This window comes from Microtus oregoni, unplaced genomic scaffold, assembly GCF_018167655.1.
Source record: "Microtus oregoni isolate MIOR12 unplaced genomic scaffold, Mior012 000001F_ref0000356, whole genome shotgun sequence".
NCBI classification, from domain to species: domain Eukaryota; kingdom Metazoa; phylum Chordata; class Mammalia; order Rodentia; family Cricetidae; genus Microtus; species Microtus oregoni.
Window position 1 is genome coordinate 86758710 of NW_024543060.1, and position 15061 is coordinate 86773770.

The 15061-nt window shown below is 42.7% G+C and overlaps 1 long non-coding RNA gene across 3 annotated transcripts in view; it reads left to right on the forward strand.

Annotated features, from left to right (window-relative positions):
• The first annotated feature begins 13433 nt into the window (after positions 1-13433).
• The window catches only part of LOC121456119, a 94012-nt gene continuing 92384 nt past the window's right edge, over positions 13434-15061 (forward strand). For all 3 annotated transcript variants that reach the window (XR_005975592.1, XR_005975596.1, XR_005975594.1), the window contains exon 1: positions 13434-13573. This is a non-coding gene — a long non-coding RNA (uncharacterized LOC121456119). The remainder of the gene's footprint in view (positions 13574-15061) is intronic.

Here is a 15061-nt window from a genome sequence, read left to right on the forward strand (position 1 = left end):
GAGAGAGAGGTGGTACTTGAATGGCTGAAAGAATGCACAGAGCTTTGGCATTAGCAGATCTATGTTGACTTTTAGGCCCCTTTTAGTTATTAGCTTAACAAACTTATGGTTTCACCTCTCTCTGTCTCTCTCTGTCTCTGTGTGTTTTATGTCATGTGCACAAATGTGTCTTGAGTGCCTGTACCTGTAAGCATGTGAGGAGAACAGATTAGAACACTGAAAATCGTGCTCTATTCCTCCCATCTCATTCCCTTGAACGGCTTCTTTTCATGCCTTTAGAGTCTCACTGATGACCAGCTGAGCTCAGCATTCCCCCTGTCCCTGTCCTCCACAGTGCTGAGATTGCAGGCATGTATAAACCATGCTCAACTGCTTATATGGGTGTTTAGGCCTTCAGGGATCCACAGCAAGTCCTGACCCACTGTGCCTCCATTCTACAGCCAGAATCTTGGTTTCTGTATCAGCTAAATTAGAATATTGGTACCTGTTTCCTAGACAACCTCTTTTTCCGGTGAATCAATATGCAGATAATGTACAATTATTATATTAAATAGTTAATTTATGATCATAAGGAAAAGATGCTACAACAATGTGGGCATGTTAAAGGTGCATGCTTCAGTCTGATGCCCTCCTTGTCCTAAGGTTGATGGCACCACTTCACTTGCCCCACCTTGGTAGAAGCTGGCCTTTTCATCCTATAGAGGCAGGCTATTGAGGGCTTTCACAAAACACCATGGAAATAAATCATGTCAGTATTACCTGACAGGGAATATGAACGGATCCCCCCCACCCCCGTACTAAGTATTTAAGTGGTTTATAAAATGACCCCCATGGTGCTAGCTGTTGTAAATGACAGACAAACGTCCACGCTCTTAGGATGGAAAATTGCAGCTCCGAGCACACCCAACTTCCGTTAATGTGTTGATGGGGACAGTATTTGCATACTCACTTCAAAGTTCTGTCAGTTTAAAAGACTTGACTATCAACCAGGACAACAACAATTTTTAGTTTGTTTGTTTTTTTCTTTTTTTAGTGCAGACCAGCAAGTCAAAATCAGTCTGCCTCATGAAGCAGATTGAATCCATCAGAAGGAGACAGCCCCTTGGTGACACTAAAGGAATATAGAATAGTAAGCTGAAATATTCCAAGCCCGCAAATTGCTGATTTTTCCATTAGAAATGCTGCAGCTCCGAGGGAAAGGCAGTTGAGTTCAGTAGGATAATGAACAAGATCTTCAACTTCCCAGCACCTGACTTGGCTTCTGGATGCTCTGGAGTTGTTGAAAGACTGGGGATAGGAACTCAGGTTTTTTGTTTTCTCCTGCCCCACAGTGGTGTTGAATAAAGCCATTTTCTTTTAGTCTGTTTCTTTATTAGCGGTGATAGGTTTAGAGGAGGTGCCAGCAAACAGACGAGCAATGCCCAACTACCTCACTTCATAGGGGTTTTCCTGGTGCATGCATCTAATGCTCGGCATCTCGTTACAGGTAGGTGTCTATTGTATACAATGTACTCAGGTTCCAAAAAACTCTAGAAGAAAACATATTGCCAATGGGGTCCTATCCTTGCCAACTTCTAGTCCAAAGATCTCGACTGCTGTATATAATTGAGGTAGTTTGAAGTTAGTCCCAATTTAACTCTACTGAGCTGAATGAGATTATGGGTCCCTGGTGGTAACCTGGATTCCTGCATTTGTGCACAGTGCTCTTTAAGGACCTCACTCATTTACAAGAGAAGACAGGGCAAAGGTTTCTCTGCTCTTCAGAGGAATCCACCCTGAGCTTTCATAGCTTCTTCCGATATGATGTAAGACAATGATATTAGCCTAGAAAACTCTTGACAAAGAACAAAAGAAGAATGGCTTAGGGTCACACAACTTTAAGAATCTGGGCATCATATTCTTTAGACTTTCTTTGCTATTTGCCTAAACCCGTGTATTCAGTCAAGGAGTCTTCCCTTCCATCATGAGGTTGTGCTATTTAGCATCTTCCATATTGTGGGTATTTCCCCATTCCTCTGTTGGCCCAAAGAGAATCAAGAATAATCTTAGGGCTCCTTCACCTACCCTGACTTTTAATTATTTCACAAAGCCTCTAATTATTTTGAATTTTTTGAGGCTGGGTTTCTCAGTGAACATCCCTGGCTGTCCTAGAACTTGCATGGTAGACAGGCTGACCTCGAACTCACAGAGATCTGCCTGTGTCTGCCTCCCAAGTGCTGGGATTGAAGGTATGTGTCACCACTGCCCAACCTTAAAACTGCTTTGGCCTCAAGAAATAGCATGAGCTTGTTGGTAAAGTTTATAATCTTTATTTTATCTCATGTATAGTAAATATGATACTTCACACAAAAAGTGATATAATCATAATAATTAGTGCCTCAGATTATGGAGGTGACATTATGAAATACAATATATCCATTTTCGTATAACCCTGAAGTATAAAATATTTCTTTGTTTTGAAGAGTGTTTAGCTCCCAGACTTTCGGGTAAGAGATTTAAATGGTGTGTGTGTGTGTGTGTGTGTGTGTGTGTGTGTGTGTGTTCGGTGGAAGCTAGAGGTCTGCTTCATCTATTCCTCTTCAGGAGTCACCCACCTTATTTGAGCCAGGGTCTCCCTCTGGCCTGGAACTCACATAGCAGGCTACGATGGTTGGCCATGGAGTCACAGGTAATGGACTATCTTTATGTCCCTGGCTCTAGGATTACATACAAGCACCAAGCTTTTCTTGGTAGGTTCTGTGGATCAAACTCAGGTTCTCCTCTTTACTGAGTGATCCATTTCTTAACCTAAGATCAGGATTTTCTAGCCCAATATTTTTCACTGAAACCCAGTCTCAACTCTATAAGCTGTGAGAAATTGAACAATCTGGGTGACCAACACTGTCTTGGGTCTCTCAAATAGTCTACTTCTAAATGGAAATGACAGTTGTGTCCACACGTGGAGGTTAAGGTAAGATGGAGTGGCTCATGGGAATTGTCATAAGCATGGCCTATCTCAGAGGGGCCCCTTATGTACTTGTCAGTACTGTCTTGAAATATTTGTTCCTTGTATCTCTGGGTGCCGTCCAACTTTATGAGAGAGCACACATCAGAGACTGGTGTCAACTTCTTGACATGGCTGCATGAATGAACAGATGACCTCGTTCGCTCCGAATAGTGAGGCGATTCCTTGCTCTTTCTCAGAATACAGGCTTAAAAAAAAAGAAAGAAAAAGCATTTTTATTTGTTAGGCTTTTTGCCTAGCTTACCTTACTCTGTCTTCTCTTCCTGGCTGACTCTGCATTCTTGCTTTCCCCATCCCTGGAAAATATCTGTCTTTCTGGCTCTTTCCATGCTCTTAATCATCCACACCTGTTTGAAGTACACCTTGACAAACAGTAACGCTGCCTTCAAATTCCTCATGGCATCTTTTCTTCATCAGCTATATTATCGTCCAGAATTGAGGTTCTAATGAGCTCCGAGCTCCTCTTGCCCTTGAGGCAACTGGCTTCTTGTTATTCCTCCTAAGACACAGACACTCAGCTGTATTTACTTAGAGCCTTCTGAAATCTGCATGCAAAGTGCATAGTCCCTTCTCGTGGCTGCAATAAACCACAAATAATAGAGATGTTATAACAGCCATCACCCTTAACATCCGTTTCCCTCCCTCCCATCTCTGTGTTTAGAGTCTTCAGTTTCAATCTCTTCGAGACCTACAACCACTGGCCTTGGTCACTTTTCTTCCCTGGAAAGGCTTTTCTTCGCTCCTTTCTTACCTCCCCAACATCACCAGTATCCAGCAAATGTTCCTACTGTTTTTCTTGCTGCAGCCCCAGGCTGGTGTGTGCTCTTACCAAACAGAAAAACAAAACTAACAAACAAGCATAAAATCAAAACAAAATAAGAAAAAACTCAATTTCATTGGTGGAAACAAGTCAAAATGAATCTACAGTCATACTTCACCTTATAGTCATAAACCTCCATATCTAGTCAACTTATCCTACGCTTAATATTTTATCTGACCCCGCTGCTTTACCTTTAGCTACTGTCAAATCTACTTAGGCCAGATCCCACCCCCATTCCTCATGTTTTCTTGGCGTTTTCCCTTCACTTTAGCCCAACCTTGGTCCTTGGCGTTGGTGTTCAGAATTGAGCTGCACAGTTCCACCACAGCCAAAACCCCGCTTCAGTGGTCTCCGTTAAACAAAGTCAGAAACAAGACCCCTTTTCTTGACCAACTTTATGACTTCCCTGCTTCTTCTCTCTTCTCTTTCTTCTCTCCTCCAATGGAGAAATACTGATCCTTCTGCCTGTCTCCTGTATCTTACCTCTCCTTCCCTTGCCAAGGATTCTGCTATTCCTTTATCCTGCCTTTCCTAATAAATATCATCTTAAACCCCTTTTCATGGACAACTGAATCTTGTCATCATTTATATTGTCTTACCACACACAAAAAAGATTGTGCCTTGGACACATGCACAAGGATCTTTTATGTCCCCCACAGCTACTGGATCGTCTGCTGCCTTTCAAATATCTGTAGGCTCTAAAATCTCTACTCTCTTACTTTGCTATTTTCTTTCTCAGCCTGCTCTGATGGAACTGCCAGTTCTGGCACCCCACATAGCCACCTGTGAACTCCACGCGGCTCAGCCCACAGGGCTCTTTTCTCTTCTTCCTTGACCTCCGGCAACCATCCACAGCGGGCCACCTCCTGAGATGGGCTCTTTCATGAGTTTCTGAGGCGCCAGGGCCACTGATTCTCCACTTCCTCTTTGTCTACCCACTCCTTTCAATGTCGACCTTCTGAGATCTCTAGCTTTTAACTCGTTTTCTGGATTCTGGGCAGAATTTCTGTGGGAGAACCTGCCCATTTTCTCAAGAAGAAAAACATATCATACACACTACTTCTATGTTGGCACTATACAAATTTACATGTTCAAAACAGGCCATCTGTATTCCTTTCCTCCATATTCCTCAACCCATAGCTACCCCAGTCCTATTCAAAGCTAGTGCTGCCACCCACAGCCTGTCCTGCTCCATATACTGATGGTTCTACTACCCTCTATTCAAATTCATCTTCATTGTCTTGACAGCAATCACCATCTTGGTCCTTAGCATCTATTATGGGCTCTCATAGTCCCCTCTAGATTTATCCACTTAGTGCTACATTCATCTTGCTCTACTCTGAGCTACACAGGGGGTGTAGGACAATCATTAAAATTAAATTCTGCCTGTCTCTTCCCCATGTTTAAAACCCTTCGATGGCATCCCCATGCAGCTGGCACAAATTGACCTGGACCCTAGTTATTAATGCCCAGCCATCACCTTGCTTCCCTCCCCGGACCTGCAACTATATTCTTCTCGTTTTTCAGACACAGAATGATCTTGCTGTGTCTGGAACATTTCTCCCACACAACCCACATCCCAGATTACAGATGCCTGCTTCAAAGACATCGCTATTTTCTTTAATTTAAAAATCGTAATATTTCATTAGCGAACTGATTTTCCATCATCCCATCATTTCCTACCCAAACTGGAGTTCTGTGACTGCAAGGGTGGGTGGGGTATTTTGTTCAAGAATTCAGAACCATGCTCCCCACTCCCCGAAGAGTCTGCCGCATAACGAGTTTAAGAAGAAATTGTTCAATGACTGAACTAGGAATTTGATTGGTAGATTCCAGTGCTTCTTAGACTCTGACTTTAGACCATGAACTTCAGAACTACACCGCAGATTGGCACAAGATCTTAGTGTTAATTCTTGCTTTATATATCCAGAGAGCTATGCTACCTGCCGAAGTATGGGAAGTCACTACCTCTTGACCTTCAAAGAATTTTGCCAAAATAGGGTCTTTAGACCATGTCTGCCTTCCCTGCTGTGTCTTAGAATTCCCATAGTACATGCCAGTCCTCATATTTTCTTTCAAAACACATTTTATACTTATTTTCCAGGATGATAGTTTTTATAAGAGTAGGCCTAATCTTACTGTGGTGCACAATTTCATTAATTATTATCTAAGAATTCAGATATTACCTAGCCAATTTAGGCTGAACTCTCCTCGGAACTTTTAGCAAAAAGAAAGTATGTGATTAAGAAAAAGTATAAGTTGTAATAACCATAAAGTGAAGCTCGTAGGCCTCTATAAAACATTAGCGTTTAATCTGAAGCATTTAATAATATGTATCTTTAGTACTTTCACAGAAATAGTGACGATTATTCTCATATTGATTGTCATCTCCATACAGTAATATATAGAAATAAAAACACTCGCTATGGCAATCAGCAGCAGCGGTATTCATTTCCTCATCATCTGAAAAGGCATTGTTTGGAGCTGAAAGTTTCTTTGTCGTTCATCCACAGCTCTGTGACGAGAATTCAATATGTTTAATAAGTAGTTAGAGAACAGACATTTCTCTGAGGAGCATAGCAACCTTCGACTAGGGTCATTCAGGCACTAACATTATTAAATACGATGAGGACTAGGAGAGACATCAGTGTGATGTTTATAATTTATTTAAATCCTCAATTGTAATAGACGGAAGAACCATGTGAACTGAGAGGGCCTCCATAATAACCAAGTCCTTGCTGCCGTGGGTGCCTAAGAGCAGTCCCTGACTTCCTGCACGGATTCCTGCTGTTTGATTCGGGGCAGTCTGCATGGGTTAAAAGAGTGATATGTGTTTAAAAGGATAAGACAAATAGTACGCATGAAATCAAGGAACTGGGAAATAAGCGAGAAGAATCAATGCCAGGTTTCACATTGCTTGTAAAAACTAAAGTCACTAAAACAAAAGGTTTTCATTGTGCACCTTTATGTCTAACATGTCCAGACACCCAGGGACATGTAAGTTGATATTAAAGTCTTTTATGCTTTATATGTCGACTGTTTCAATATATGTACGGTACCCTGCCTAAGCTACAACTGCATTTAACTCAGCATAATTATGAGAATTCAGGCAAAATTAGTTTTCTGCTGTGCTATCACATTGATAGGGTATCGTGGGGGGTGGGATCTTCTGGAACCTTCCAGCGATGTGTCTCTGCTTCAATTATTTTTGGCAGCGTGTATTGCGTCTCTGCCTCGGCTACCTTTTATATCGACAGTTGGTAGCACAAGCCTTTTAACGCGCAAAGGGCAGCGGTGCTTCAGCCAATCTGTGATAAAAGGGGAAAAAAAAACGAAGTCACTATGGAAACTGCGAGAAGGATCTAAAAGCTCTCTTTATATAGTAAATGTCTGATGTTTGGGACTATGGGTATAAAATTCACAAATCTCTACGATGCTATCGGTCCTGATTTGTTGTCACGGCCAAAGCCAAGTCCACACAGCCCGACCTCCGCTCCGTTAAGCGTCCTGTGTTTGGGAACAGTGAGGATTCAACAGGAAGAGGACCTGCCCTGGTCTGCAGCAAGGACTAGGGGGCTCAGAGCACCGTGCAGGAGCGAGAGAAGAAACTCATTTGCTTAGAACATTCATTTTTCTTTCCTTGCCTGCTTTTCTCCTTTTCTCTCTATTTCCTTTGGATTTGCAGCGGCTCCATGGAGTCCAGCATACAGACTCATACTGTTCTGTCTTTTGTTTTGTTTTCTTCACTGAGAAATAAAGCCTGGTACCCAAACTTAACTCAGAAGGCTGTACTTCCGTTGCACATCAGGCTTTGCTCTTGTCTTGAACACACACCAGCCCTCTCCTCTCCATCCAATGGGAAGTCACTCTCGTGGAGAAGGCATTTCTACCTTGCTCTCTACTTCCTGTCCCGGGAGGGGTAAAATAACCTGATGGAATTGTGACCACTCAGTTCTGGTGACACGAAGCTGACCCTAGACAGCAGCAGACACCTGTGTCTCGAAGGAGTTTCCGAATAAAAGTCGGTTTTCGGAAGTTTGATGACTTTCATAAAGGAGCTAAATTGTTATTTAAATATGGCTCTTTTATTGGAGAAGAGTTCTCCAGTGGAAGAGGATCCGTGGGGTCAAGAGGACATGGAAAAGTTCTCAGAAACTGAAATTCTTCAACTTCAAGAATAGATTCTTAATTCAGAAGACGATAGATATTCGAGTAAGTAGAGTTTATTTCAGAATTGCATAGCAACTGGGCTCATTTCTCAAATGTTTACAATGGAGTATTAGTTCATGAGTTCAATTCTCTAGTAATAGTAACTGTTGCTTGTTAAAAGCTCGTGGCGCTGTTACTACAGCGGAGACACACTGAAATGTCGGAGGCTGATGGACATGGTAATTGATTGATTTCATATTGTCATGCTGTATTTAGACCGTTATAAACATTGCTAATCTAATGTTTCAAGGTACTTACAAACAATTAGTGGTAACACATTAGCATCTCAAACACACTTTGGATGATGAGAGCATCCGGAGACAAACCTTAAAATGCTAAAAGGGTACGTAGGAGTAAAGAAACAGAGAACAAGACGGAACTTTTCTAGGAGGGAGGCTGGCACGATTAGCCAGGAGGACACGTGGCTCTGTAAGCCACTTGTTTAAGATAGCCCACTTACTGCTATGCGTCCTTCTCTGCTAATGACGGACACGGCTGTGCATGTGGCCTTCCTCTTACACCCGAGGAGCCCTAATGATCAGTTGCACAGACTCCAATGAGAGTATGTTTGGGCACCCGAACAGAGATGCGGGCAGACTTTCATTTGGAAATATTTAAATGCCTCATGCATCCTGACTTCACCGACGCTCTTTGTGTATGTAATGAAAGTCAATTATCTGTGGAGAAAAACTTGACCGGGTGGAAGGGAACAAAATTGTGTTTTAAAGACTCCTTTAAACAGTAATGGCAAGGGAAATGTCCAATAACATTTTGGTAGAGATTGTAATGACTTTGCCGTATTAATAAATCACACCTTATCCTGACTTTTAGCCAAAGATTTGCATGAGTGAAGATTGCACAGGACAGAAACAAGATGGGAACATTTCCCTTGAGGCGCCTGCTCTATCAGGATGCCACCAGTGACTGGGAAGTCCTTTCTTGGAGAAGCCAGGTTGGTCCTGGCTCAAAGCTCTGACTATAGAATGATGGGTATCTCTTAAGAAAAACTTCAGTTGGAATTCCTGAAGGAAATGCTTGCTCTAGAATGTTCTATGTTTGAAAGAATTATGCAAAGATGCAAAGTAAATGTAGTGAAATCTTTTCCATTTTTTTCCCCTTGCCTAATCCCCTTGTGGGAGCTTCCTAACTTCTGTGAAATGCTTTTGTATTGGGTATCAACTCTCATCAGTTAGGTTCATGTTGACTTCTTATTCATTGTGCTGGAAGTCAGAGAGTACTTGGGAACACATTTACGGGGACACAGAATGATATAGTGCTTCATTTACACATGTGATGATGCAAACGCTTCCCTTTCCGCTGCCACTCAAAATATTAGCATTCTCTTCCCTGGGCCTGTGTGTTCTCTGACTTGACTTCCAACGGCTACTGTAGAATAAAGAAGGCAGAGTGCGTTGCTATTATTTCAAAGCATCCTACTGCTTACTAACTGTTGAATAAAACTACCTCACAGGGCTTTTCTAAAACCAAGTAGTTATCTCAATTAAAGTATATGGCAGCTAAACCACAAAATAGATCAACTCGTGGGATAGTGAAAGAATAGCAAGGGAAAATGTGTAATTTTGCTCCTACTAGAAAGATTACATGCTTTGGAGGGGATGTCAGGTACCTCCTAATATTTTCCATTAAATTATCCATGATCTTTTAAAACAAAACTCCCAGAAGCAGTATTTTTATTTAGCTATGAATTAAGTGGAAACCTGGATAACCAATATTTATTACGTTCTGGATCTGAAATCCTGCAATGCCTTGGTTTATACTTTTTCACATCTTTCCGGAAGTACATAGTTGGGTTTCTATTTCTTTTCCACTTTCAATGTCATTTGTGCCAACACTTCCCCCTTGTGTTTTGAAGAAATGCTAGCATTCCTGATGATTGTTCACTAACTTTCAAGAGAGCAAGGTTCTAGGGAATAAAAGTCACCAGGAGATCTTACGAAACCAAGGAGCCATGGTCTAAAGAAAGTCCCAGGATTTGCTCATTGCTTGAATATTCTACTACAAAAGTCTCTGTAATTTTGCCATTAGTGTGCACCCATCAGAAATCACCATTCCTCACAAGTTTTACTCCAAATCAGAATTTACTCTGTAATCTCAAATCAGCCAGTGTAGATAAGACGGGGACTTTTAATTAGAATTTTAATATGTAATCTAAGCCATTTGTAGAGGGTGCTCAGAGGTGATTTTCTGTGTATCTAATAGCTGCACGGAGAACTTAGATAATGTTTAATTTGGTGGAGAGACTATTTTTAACTTTCCTGCAGTTGAGTTACTTAAAGCATTCCTGAAGGATCCCTCAGAAGTCACAGGAGCCTGGGGTTTATTATGGGAATAACTGAAGCACACTGTAGCATATCCTGAGGGGGGGTATAAAAATTGGAAGATTCCCTAATATAATGAAGATGTTATGTTTCCTCCTGCATCTCTTCTGGAAAACTCCATTTGGGTCTCTCAGACCAAGCTATATAGACACAAAGAGTTAATACCTAATATCCAAGGACCCAGAGTTCCCCTGGCTGCTGGGTAGGGTAGAACCTCACTCTCTTCTGTGTTTAGACTTTACAAGGCCAGCACATGGCAGCTTGTTTTTCCTTTCAAAGAGCAGTTGGCACATCCTGCTGGAGTCTTACTTGAGGTGACTTCTTTGGCAAATTGGGGACGGCAGTGAATTCTAAGCTTAGGGCTATAGTGATGGCCTGGAAGTGACATAGGCATCCTAGTAGGAACTTCATGAAAAAGAAAAAAAAAGCCACTAAGATCTTTTCCCTACTCCAAAGCATATAACAATGTGTGCCATGCACAAACCGAGACCCGTTTAAGCACAGCAGACACACGTAATGCACCTATGCTCCCTGTAATATGCCTATTCTGCGTTTCCCTGTGCACATGACTCTCACTAATGTTGATAGCCCTCTTCATAGGCACCCAGAAAATGGTGCCCCCTGACTGTGAGAACTGTCCGTATTCAAACCTGTTAAGAGCTGAATGTTTAAAGCCAGTTTGGCACACCAAAGCTCAGTTCTCTGATGAGCACAGAAGAGGAACAGAAAGATCAAAAGGGGGAGGGCATAAAAGGCAACATCTGGATAGGGCCTGGGTACAGCTCTAATTAAACACACTTACTCCTAAGTCTTCTCATGTGCTCAGGAGCGAGAGGCTACACGCCTCCTCTGTACTTAGGGGCAGCACTAAGAGCTAGGGATAGGTGTCACCTCTGCTGAGATCTAGGGCTCTCCTGTTGAAGGTTCTATAGCCTGTCTTCCTTGCTCTCATTGAATGGGCTTCTGCTATTTTGTTACTGGGATAGTCATAGCAAAGATTTTTCATTGGCAGAGCAGAGAACACATTCTTTAAGATGGGCTTGGGGGGGGGGGGAATCAGATTATGCACGGGGAAGAAAAGAGCTGCAAGGTCCCCTTGTTTTATCCTCGGCTTAGACGTTAGCAGTTGGTGTGTTTAGTAAGAAAACGTTTATACTTTTGCTCTTTGTTCAGATGAAATCAGATGGCATCCTGGGTCTGATAGAAGTCTGAGCAGAGAGCCCAAGGCAGCCTTTTCAGATGTCACCAAGTTAAGCAATTTTCACTTCTGGGTTTCCAAAGCCTGTATTAATTGCTCAGAGACCTAGTCAAGTCAGCATGACCCAAAGTGGTTTCAAAATGCTGGAATTTGGGAGAAGAAACACTCACCCATCCCCATGCAGAGTTTCCTAAAACACCCTGACGTCATCTAGTACTAGTTTGCTTTTTAAAAATGAACAAAACAAACCCCAAGTATTTGGGAGAAGCTGTTCGGCAGGGCATATCTGTGTTCTACATGTCTCATTACCATTAACAGCCATGCATGACTGAACCTCCCCCCTCCTGCTTTTAGTGTTTACCCTCTGGCTTTGTAAAGTGATGCCTGAGTGTGGATTTTACAAAGAGATTTCTTAACCATCTCTGCTCTCGGCAGCATCCCTCCTATTTCAGCCCATGCCGTTTCCCTTGAGGGAACTCTGACAACAATGTATGGTGTTCGTTCTGGAGAAAGCAGAGGGCACACAGTGGGTCTTTTTCTCAGTCACCTCTTATCTTGACTCAGTGACAAGATACGTTTTCTCTTATTCTGTTCTCTATTTTCCATCATTGTCCTATGATCAGGAGCAAAGCCTCCGTTTGCACCCTATCAAGGAAAAACATTCAATTAATACACTACGTGGATGAAAACTAGAATGCAGTGTGGCCCGCTGAGGTCTAGGAATTTGGAGAATCAAATGTTCTGTCTGGATCTTCAGCCCTACCAAGGAGAATGGGGAAATAAGTCATTTTTCTCTGAGCTTCTCTAATTTTGCGTGGTATAGGCATTGGGGAGGAACTGGAGATGAGAGATAGTTGGGGGGATTCTTGAAAAAGCAGTAGTGTTTATTAAAAGGACGGGGGATCAAAAAGAGTCCAGCTGTAGGGAAACAGATTTACTGGGGTTGGCTCTGATAGGGAATGTCTTAAATGGGCTTTACCCCTATGCTCAAGATTGGGACTCTCTTGGTTTAAGGGAGGGAGGGGCTTCATCTGTGCTGGGACATACATCTTTATGGCCAGGGTAGTTGAAATAACCTTGATTTTCATCTTCTTTTTAAAATAGAAAACCCTTGCACGCCAAGGGTTTTCTCTTACGTGCCGTCTTCCTCTTATCACCTAACACTTCATTTCTTCCCAGAAAAAAAAAGAGAGAGAGAGAGAGAGAGAGAGAGAGAGAGAGAGAAGACATTTACCATCAAATGCAAATTTCAGGACCAGTAGCTAAAGTCCCTCCCTGTAAAAGAAGCAGTTCCTGCCAGGAGACCATCCACCTCAGCCCCAGTTATTTCTTGTGGGTGATGAGGAGACCTGAGTCTCTCAGCAAAAGGCACTAGGAAAGAAGGAGTTAAAATGAAGGCAGGCTCGCTGGTTTGCTGAGATCTGTCGGAGGCTGACTGGCTGGCTACATATCTGTCTCCGGAACAATAGGTACCTGTATTCTGCACGGGCTGCTGGGCAGAGCTAGCACTCTGGAGAAGGGCTGCCTCTGTCTGCGCCCTCCTGGTGAGACTCCCCAATGACAGTCCTACTTTTCAGAGGAGGGGGAAAGAAAAAACTAGCTGTCTACACTGCTGATGCAGGACAAAGCTCTGACCATCTTTGTCATGGCTTCACTTGGCTAGAGGTTCTTAGTCTCAAGTCAGCAGTTGGGCTGGCTGGCTGGCTTTCTCTTAGTCTCTCTTTAGTGCCCTCTCTCTCTCTCTCTCTCTCTCTCTCTCTCTCTCTCTCTCTCTCTCTCCCCCCCCTCTCTTCCTCCCCTCCCTCCTCTCTCCCTCTCATTTTCTTTCCGCCACCCTTCCTCTCTCATTTCCCCTCATAGGTTCAATGCAGGCAGCTGAGTGTGTCACAGCTCTAACTGAGACACACAGTAATCAACACACCCGAGTCAATTCCCATGATGGCAAGAGGGGAAACCGGAGGAGGTGACCAGGATGATGAGAACATTCTTCTACCAAGTTTTAGGTAAGAAAACATTTATATGCAATCTTTTCATTTCTGTATCTTTGTGACCGAGAGAGACATCCGTGATTCAAAAAGGAAGTCTCTATAGGTAGATATTTTTTTAAGAGGGCATCTTCCCTGGCCGTCCCTTGCCTATAGAACCTGTCTGTGTTCACACAGGTCTTTGTGTTATTAAAACCTGAGAGGTGAGGTTTGAGCAGGGCTGGAGGAAGGGTGGGCTGCTTTTTATGTCTGTGTGGTGACATTTATCATGCTGTTTAAATCTGTATCTGTTTAAAAAAAAAAGAATTTCTGTTTGACGATAGTAACGTTTTGTGCAAGGCGGAGCATATGGCTGTGCAGAATTCAAGTGATGGGCTCTCGTTCTTGATTCGTAATTATTTTCACACTCAACCGTACTGAGGTCAGAGAGTTTTAAAAATTAATGAGATTCCCTGTGGAGCTCAAATAGTAACATCTACGTGGAGCCTCCACGAAAAGATTAGGCTGCTAGGTTTTTGCCATAGACTTGCCTGTCTTACTTTGAATACATGCCATTTGACGCCTATGCAGGGTACAATAGTTTCTGGGAGTTGATGTGATTTGGAGACCAGCCCTGAATTTGTTGTTGAGTGACCAGGAGACATCTCGTCTCAGGCTGCTGAGGATGAACACTCTGTGTGGAGAGACATTCCTAAAACTTCGCCGGCGTTATGGTCATGACAATGGAGGGTGTCAGGGACTTTCTAGGAAACAGGTGATGAATGAGACACATGCTAAAAAAAAAAAAAATCGGCAAACGTGTTTTTATTTTAAGTACCATGTAAAAAAGTCCAGCAGCTCTTTGGGATCAAAGATTGCTAGTATGAACAAAGAGGCGAGGAGCCACACAGGTGAAAATTCTTTGTCACAGAATGAAGTCGAGAGCGTGGGTTAAGGGCAGCGAGTGGTTTTTTATCTTCATTCTTGACCCGTCCCCACCCCCCCCCCCAAGGTGGTTCACTGGGAGAGTCCAGGCGTTTTAAAAGGTACCTAAGAACTTGTATTTCCCACAATTTAAAGACATTGTTTGTGTTCGTGGTACAAGACACTGTTTCTATGGGGTACTGCAAAGCCTTCTGAACATACAGTAATCTGGGCTACGGATGCTTTTATCCCCAGATTCCATTTACGAGATCTATTCAGGTCTTCCCGTGATATATTGTTATGTAAATACTGTTCGGCCAGGGAAAGCGGGCTATGGAGATTCAATTTACTTTGGAAGTTGTTCATTATAGCAAGGAGGAAGGTTATTTATTTGATACGAGTCAGAGGCTGGGAATGACTTTTTCATTGTGGTACCTTTTGTGATGGGTGCAGGGTGATCTAATCTTTTTAATTTTGGCTTTCACACCAGAGGAGATGAAAAGAGATCTGAACTCATTTATCGGTTGCTAGGTCCTTCTGGAAGCCCAAGTTCTGCTTGTGGTTGCTATGGCCAGCCTGACCTCAATCTCTGTGTTTGAGGGA